Source organism: Esox lucius, chromosome 19 (assembly GCF_011004845.1).
Source record: "Esox lucius isolate fEsoLuc1 chromosome 19, fEsoLuc1.pri, whole genome shotgun sequence".
Taxonomy (NCBI): Eukaryota; Metazoa; Chordata; class Actinopteri; order Esociformes; family Esocidae; genus Esox; species Esox lucius.
Genome location: NC_047587.1, coordinates 7561882 through 7570329, shown reverse-complemented (window position 1 = coordinate 7570329; position 8448 = coordinate 7561882). Strand labels below are relative to the sequence as shown.

At 45.3% G+C, this 8448-nt stretch overlaps 1 long non-coding RNA gene across 1 annotated transcript in view; it reads left to right on the top strand.

Annotated features, from left to right (window-relative positions):
• Window positions 1-426: 426 nt before the first annotated feature.
• The window catches only part of LOC105018076, a 39657-nt gene continuing 31635 nt past the window's right edge, over window positions 427-8448 (top strand). The window contains exon 1 of the long non-coding RNA XR_828564.3: window positions 427-698. This is a non-coding gene — a long non-coding RNA (uncharacterized LOC105018076). The remainder of the gene's footprint in view (window positions 699-8448) is intronic.

Genomic DNA, 8448 nt, shown 5'->3' with positions numbered 1-8448 from the left:
TTACACTCTCTCTCTCTCTCTCTCTCTCTCTCCCCCTCTCTCTCCCCCTTCTTTTCCCCTCCGCTCACCTTTCCACACACACTAGGAGATCCTGTGCAGGAGGACAGTTGTTGGGATGCACACTGAGCATCAGCGTTTCCAGCCCAACAATGAAAGGAGCTTTCAGCCAGGCTGGTTCCAATTCATCTGTGATAAATGAGAAGATAAGGCAATCAGTGCACACCATGACACTGTGCACCTAGTTAGGCACACTTGGAGATTACTCAGGTGTGCTCGTGGAGCTGGATGGTTGGGGGGGCCTCTGTGTATCTATATATATATATATATATGTTACACACACACACACACACCTTTGATGGTGACCACTTCATACGCTTTGCTCCTTATTGGGCTCGTCTCTGTTTCTGCCACAGGCCTCTTGGTATCAGAGCTGAATCAGATGCTCCTCTTGGGCTGTGCCACCAGTGGGTTTCTGAGGATCAGACCGGGGCAGCTTGGACTCGTCGGCCTGTATGTGCTTTCATATCTCCCCCGACGGTGGGGTTTCCCAGTAGGAGGGCTGTCTGGAGAGTTCCCTCACCCCGCTACGCTGGCCGCCTTGGGTGTCCGAGGGGGAGAGGGGTCAGGCCAGGGTCACGGTCAGGTTCTACATCAAGGAGGTCCCGGGGAGCCTTGCCAGGGAGGCCAAACTGAATCAGGTAAGAGAGGGAGGGAAAGGGACTGACAGATACGCTAGAGAGGGACAGGGAGAGAATGGACGGCGAGACAGAGAGAAGCGGGGGACACGGGACAGAGCTAGAGAAGGACGGAGAGAGGGACAAAGAGACAGAGTGAGGGACAGAGAGGGAGAGTGAGGGAGTGAGGGACAGAGAGGGAGAGTGAGGGAGTGAGGGAGAGAGGGACAGAGAGGGAGAGATGGAGTTGCCACATGTTGTCATGGTTCTGGATCGATTACATTTCTGTTGTGTACTGAAGTGATGGGTGCGACTCGACTGGTGTTGGTAAAGCTGAAAGTGTTTCTCTTGTCTTCCATATTGCTTCTCTCCTTTTGCCGTTCTCTCGTTGGTTTAAGTTTCATTCTGTTCATCCATTTTGCCTCACTGATCTCCTAAGTCACCGGTGATTGCATCATGTTGTTGCTCCTGTTTGAGTAGACCGGGGCTGTATGGTTCTTCTCTGTGTGTGGTGTACCTGGACTAGCCTAGGTAAAATTGAGCTTTAATGTTTTCAAACTGAGATGCAAACACTTTCAAATGTGATTACCTTTTAGATTATTTTGCCATGGAAGGTCAGGGGAAAATAATTTACATTGGTATGGAAATTAGGTGCATTTTAAATCTGCTTCATCAACAATTCAGTGGCTTTTCTGCAAAATCTCCATACAATTATGACTTTTACTTCTTTGCGGGTGAAAACATTATTCGTTGCGAATGAAGGGCCTCAGAGTAAAAATATTCATAGTGTTTGAGGTTAGTTTAATATAAATGTTTACATCCGTGTTGATTATTGGGTCGTGGAAGTCGGAAGGGTCAGGGAAGGGTCAGGGAAGGGTCAGGGAAGGGTCAGGGAAGGGTCAGGGAAGGGTCATGGTGACGTGTTTTAGAGATTTCACAGTACCTTCGTCAGACCACATTTAAGTTCACACTAAGTCTGCCTTACCTTCAGTGTAATGAGTCCGTTTTTGGGCTATCCCCGTAGTTTCTCAGGTGCTCCCTGGCCTCAGCTCCTTGGAGCACAGGCTGGTGACCAGACAGGCAGAAAGGCAGGCTTCCTGTTGTACTTACCTATAAGTCTCCAGCATGATCGGGAGGAAAAGATGCCAGTCCTGTTTTTAACATGTTTACTGCAGGGTGTGACGGTTAGTGAGTGTGTCTATGCATCCGTGCATGTGTGTGTGTGCGTGCATGTGTGTACAGTACATACATTTTGTAGGAACATTTGAATCAGTTAACACTGTTGGTGACAGGGGCTGTCCTCTCACATTAACATTCCCATTAGGATGTGGCTGGGGCGAAGGGTCTGGAGAATATGTGGGATGTGGGGACGGGGGCGGGGGGGGTTTGGGGGGGCTCTGAGACGCCTGGAATGCCATTGTGGGGGTTGGCGGGTAATGTTTTGGGACAAACAGGCCCACAGTGGGGGGAGTGTGAAAGGGCCTGGGTTCTGACGCTGAATGGAAGGGGCTGAGTGGACCACCTCTCTCAGACTGGGGGGCTGTCACTCAAAGCACTGCACACCAGGAAGCAGAGACACGCAGAGGGGAAACGAGAGAGGGGAGGGGGCAGATATAGGCTACTGTTTTCCCAGTACTTTCCGCACCCTAAAATATGACAAAGAATGTGAATTATTTATAAGCCACCCAGATCCAGTGAAGATGTTTTGGTAACAGGACAGTATTCCCTCATATCGTGTATTCAGATCAGATGTTTTTGGTAACAGGACAGTATTCCCTCATATCGTGTATTCAGATCAGATGTTTTTGGTAACAGGACAGTATTCCCTCATATCGTGTATTCAGATCAGATGTTTTGGTAACAGGACAGTATTCCCTCATATCGTGTATTCAGATCAGATGTTTTGGTAACAGGACAGTATTCCCTCATATCGTGTATTCAGATCAGATTTTTTTGGTCTTTTGATTATTCAAGCATCAACAGCCCCCTCTGTGGCCAAGTTTTAAGAAATAAAATGTCACTCTCTTTGCCCCACAGAAATAGTATGTTCATCTAGCTTGTCATGTGTCAGGCTGTTCTCTTGTGGTGAAGTTGCTAGTGGATTTTTGGGTCTTCCTATCTTGATGTACGTTGGATTGTCCCTATCTTTGTCAAACCTGGGTGTGGAGTTTAATTAGTAAACTTGTTGGACGAGCGCCCAATGGAACTGCCACTGGCGCGTTGCGATTCCAAGTGAGAGATCGACAGTATTAGGCTGTCTTAAACTTGTGACAGCTCTAAGTGCCCCAACCCACATAAGTCCCCACGCTGATTAAATGAAGTGAAAATTGCATTCTCGTCTAGCTTGATATGAAAATGGAATATGTGATCATGAAATATACACAGTTGTCACTTCTTAAAAAGGTGTCAGCAATTTGCTTCAGTGGATAAGGTGAATATTTGCCATGACAGTAGAGAAGAAGGGCTTTTGAGAGAAAAAAAAGTGTGATGTGTGTGATCAATGAAAGACTTCATTGCCTCGCGCTTCATTGCTCTTGTAATAAGAGGCTATAGATCTAGGCCTCTCAAAGTGTCACTAATGCAAAGTACTTTTGAAGCTGCTTACATGACAATACTGCCACCTAGAGGTGATCGGCTGCACAGCCGAAACCCTCACCATGTCTGGGAGACAGCTGCTCTCTTTCTCACTTACTTTTCACCTCAAAACGGACAACAAAAAGCTCTTGTGATGTTTATCAAGGCTTCGGCTCTTAGCACGTTTTGTGAATTGTTTAATAGCTTGTTGTTTGCCCAGGCATCAGCGTGTGGTTTGGGGAACGAATGCTGGATGACTTAGCCTCCGGACAATGCATAGTGGCTTGTTTCAGAATAGAGATATACTTCAGTCCGTATTATAAAGCAAAGAAAAGGACCGGCATTTTTTCTAATGCTCAGCTGTACCCACAATAGCTGTGTCATTATGTGAAGTCTACGAAGAAATCACGTGTGTTGCACCATTTCATTAGTCATCAAGTCACGCCGGTTCTCTGGGTCAGAGCGTGAACCCGTTTCACAGGAACACAGGGAGTTTGGCCAGGTGCTGAGGAGGCCACCAAATAGGGACGACTGTGAATTCAGCCATCCGGCAACAGAATCGGGGCACAAACACCTCATCCCATCTGATCCCATGACTAACCCAGGTGAGAGAGAGGGAGAGGCAGGCCAGGCAGGGAGCCGGCCCAAGACACCGTAACTTCAGAAAACCTGATTTTTTAAGTCCGGGATCAAAGCTCAGCTGGCCGTGTAGATGGGCTCTGGCTCTTTGAAGATGAAACAGAGGGGATTTGGGACCTGCGCCAGCTAGTTCCGAGTTCACAGGCTCCAGGCAGGCTCACAGCGTCCTCCACAATGTGTGGGACAGGAGGGAGCCCTTTGTGAGCTGTGGATGAGCCTCTGGAGCTCACAGTCAGTGGGTAAGACGGGATGCAGGTTGGAAGTTCGGCCCGGAGACGCCGCCAGGTTTGATTAGTGGCCACGGGAACCCGTGTGTTACGAGAAAGGAAGGCCATCTGCCACGAGGGACCGGCTTTCATGACCACAGGACTTGTCAAAGAAGAAAATGACAAAAAGACACTGGACGAGTTATAGAAGGCTCCAATAGGTAGAGGAACCTGGCCAAAGATCTGCCAATTATTGTGCCAGATGTGGCCAACATCTATGTAAAGAATCGACCGACGGCTGTATGTTCACCGTGGCGTCCAGACGTCGTTGAGTTTTGCATGTGGGCGTCTTTGGTGCATCGCGGATGTCGCAGATCTTTACTGAAAACCATTAAAACCAAGAACACACAATAGTCGCTCTAGCTGTCGTGACATGACATCTCGTTGCCCGCGTGCTTTGTGAACCGTTATACAGTCATGGCCTTGTAGCCCTGGTCGGAGGAAAGCATTCTGGCTACAATGTTCTGTGCTCACGTCCAACATGGTGACAGCTCCAATGTGAGAAGCGGTTGGGGGCACGGAGGGTCTTGAACTCCTGGTGCTAAATGTCACTTTCAGTCGTTTTACTGAGCATCCCCGGGCAAGTGTTCGTTCTCACTGGCCGCAAACCTATGTTAGCCCTCATTCTAATGGCGCAAGTGTCTATCTGATGGGGACATGTGAACCCTCTGAGATCCATAAATGTGTCACCATATTTTCATGATGTTCTTTTGTCATGCTTCCCAGGACGTCTGTAAGCACATGGTTGAAAATGCTCTGAAAATGTTGTACAGATGCACCTTGATTTACCCGCAGATGCTGTGGCTCTGGTCCAAGAATGTTCTGAATGTCTGAATGGGTCAGAGTCCATTTAAATAGATTTTAGAAGCCTTCTGTGTAGACACTGGTTCATATCTTTTTAACATGTGAAAAAGTGAATAATAACTGAGCCAGGCTTTGAATACAACGTTGAAACACCTCTCCATGTAAACCAATTGGACCCCCTCAGTATAAAGACCTCCCGTCATGTCACCCCATAACGCACAGCAGCCCAAAATCTCAACCGGCACCTGTCAAGATTCCGTTGTCATGTCTGTTGAACGGAGTTCTGACGCGTCTCCTCTATAGTTGAGACTGATGTTTTGTACAGTACATGTCGCACCTCCACTGCTGTTCATGAGGTCTGTGTGGCTATCATTTCAATGCCAGGTAGTTATCCCTCGGGCTTTTAACGTTGTCACCCTGGACAGGCTTGTTTTTTTTCCTCCAACTAGGCTAACCACGAAGCACACAGAAACAAAACAACACTAGTCTCTAGCAAACCACACAACGTGATCATTTCTTTTCAACTGGAAAACAAAGAGTTCATGCTTGAAAGAATCACTAGCTATAGATCCTTGATGAAATCGGTTTGTTTGTAATTTTACTCAGTGGTTTCTGTCTTCAGACATGAGGGGCAGGGGGGGGGGGGGGGGCGGGGGAGAGGGGGGGGATCAATGTCAGGCTGTGGGAGGCCAGCCCAGCGGTCTGCTGCCGTGGTGTCTGACTGGAGTGGGACATTGGGTGTAGTGGGGAAGTGACGGCCTCTAATTGAGCTCTGGTGCGACTTAACGCCCCGTGGAATGGAAGGACTGAAGGCACAGGCAGGCAGGGTCTCCATTGTGTGGAAAATAAATAGGTACAGTCGTGTCCCAGGGTGTAAAATAACACACCAGTCCAAGGATTTTACTGGTCATTTCATCCCCAGCTGCAGGCCCAAAACAGAATTACGTTGTCTTTAAAAAAGACAAGAGCACAATAATGTTGGACCCCGGATGGAGATCGCGGCAAAGCCTTAAGTGGTGTTTGTCTAGCTGAAGCTCTCGGGAAAGCATGGAGCTAAATGGACCAATCACTTTGGCAGCTGATTATCAGGGATGCTTTAATATGTATATGTGTGTGTATATATATATATATATATATATATATATATATATATATATATATATATAAAACATACATACATTTATTTATGTATATTTAAGTTATTTTAAATTTTTCCTTAATTTATATAGCCATAGTGTTCTGATGCCTATGTTTGAGTCCTTCGTGTGACAAGACAATGACTGAAGGGCAACTTTTCATTCCCTGTTGTCCAATTTAGCTAACACCAGTTTAGGTCCCATAGCAGGGATAAGAATGGCATGAGAGGAGATGGGCTCTGTCTGCTGCTTGTCACTTCCCAGCACGTTCTACAGCACCTGAGGGAATCAGAGTCCATCCTTGCGTCTTCCGTCAAACACTGCCTGATGCTTGATGGCTGTCTGATTCACAGGCCGGCGCTCTGCATACAAACACGAGCTGATTCACACTATGGATACCCTCTGTTTCCTTAAATGTTTTTGACCAAAAAGCCAAGCGAATTGTACAGAGGTTTAGCCTGTTTTTAACGGAGAGGGAATGTAAATGCCAGTCAATGTTGAAGATAGCTTCTCCATCGTGTGTCTCTATGTGAATAAAAGAGTTGATCGGTAAGCAGATGTTTGCCCAAGGCTTTTTCAGATCTTAGTATGAATGTATTATTATCATAAAATAATTCACATTATTTAGATTTTGAGAAAAAAAATATTTATGAGGAGCTTAAAAACGCTTGTCATCAATAATTCATAGGTCTTGTTAGTAAATACATATACACAAATGTAGATGACAGTAATGAACGTGATTGTATTTGCTCTCATTTCATGTTTATCTCTTAATTATACTATGTGGATGAAAACTGGAAAACATCATCTTTCTTTTGCATTATTTAATCATGGATATTTTATTCGCTACATTTGCTGTATTATTATAACATGGTCCTTCTAAAGCTGTTTGATCTCATTAGTGTGTTAATTACAACGACATGCCCAAAACCAAACTGGCAACATGTCTGTGCTAATAATTGGTATTATGAAAGTCAGGAGCTCTACAATAATCATGGATTATTGTACTTCATTTGTTTTAATGACTAAACCATAACATCTGACATTTTATTTAAACAGATTCATTATTTTAACCTTAATTTGTTGCTTGTCTGGGAGGAGAAATAGCGTGTCTAGTTGAAATGCTTTAACTGAGGATTTGGAGCAACTCATTGCACACTCGGGTTGATAGGATTGTGGAAAAATGATTGTGGAAGAATGATTGTTAAAATGATAGAAGGTACTTGATATTCAGTACGATTAAACATTGAGCCTTTTCTTATTCAATTTGTTGATCCTTCCTTTTACATGTTGAACAATTTAAATTTAGCATTTAGCTAACAGTCATCGTAGACAAGAGTTTGACGATGATTAATAATCTTTACATACTTGATTGTAAAAGAACAATGTGTTTTGAGATTATATCCTAACAGCAATTTCACAAGCCATTAGTTCCTGGAGCAACATCAGAAGGAAGTGGAGGGAGCGTGAGTTTTCTGTTGGACACAGATGTCAGGATCAGAAGTCAGAGACATTCTGTTAGCAGCGGGGGGGTCCATGCCTGCTAGACCTGAAACACAACAACAATTAGCATCCATCCACCATGTGAAAACCTCCACATACACAAGATCTTGTCTCCAGTCCCTTTAGATTGCATAGAGAGTGGAGGAGCGAATCGAAAGCTCTTTCACACGGACGCCGTAGTGTTGTTGTTGCTACATACCTGTTAAAAGCGGTTAAAGTAACAGCAGGCTGCATCATAGCTTGCATTTAACGGGTGCGTAGCAATTCGCTACATTATCCTCAGTTAATGGTTGACTGACTGTAGGAAATGTCACTGCGGTTTGGGGAAGTGTTTTGAAGTGTATATTTCTGTTGGAATTCCCTTGACCAGATGGATGCTGATGGCCCTGGGCCTGCCGTTTGGCCTGGCGCTGGACCAACTGGGTCATTAGCAGTCAGACTAACAGTCCCCTTAACCAGGTTAATCTGCTAGGTTCAGTTGACGCCCGAATCCCCGTCTGACACATTAGGTCCTGCCCACGGACTGCCTCTGTCCGCGTTGATCAGATCTCTTACCCACCTACAGTGAAGTCACATCCTTAGGAACATCTCAGATGCAGAATTATATTAATGGCACATGAACTTCTATGTCCTGTGTGACTTGGAATAGCAAACAACGCCCTTTATTAGAGGCATTTTAGCTGGATTAAGCAGTAAGTGGAGTCAGTCACTTAATGTTAGCAGTAGCGGACACTGTGGTACATGGATAATAAAAACCTCTTTTAAATGGGCTGCGATCTTTTCAGTTTGGCAGGAGCGAACTGCTTTGTTGCTGTAGACCTTAGTCACTATAATTAGTTTTTCTGTAAATGT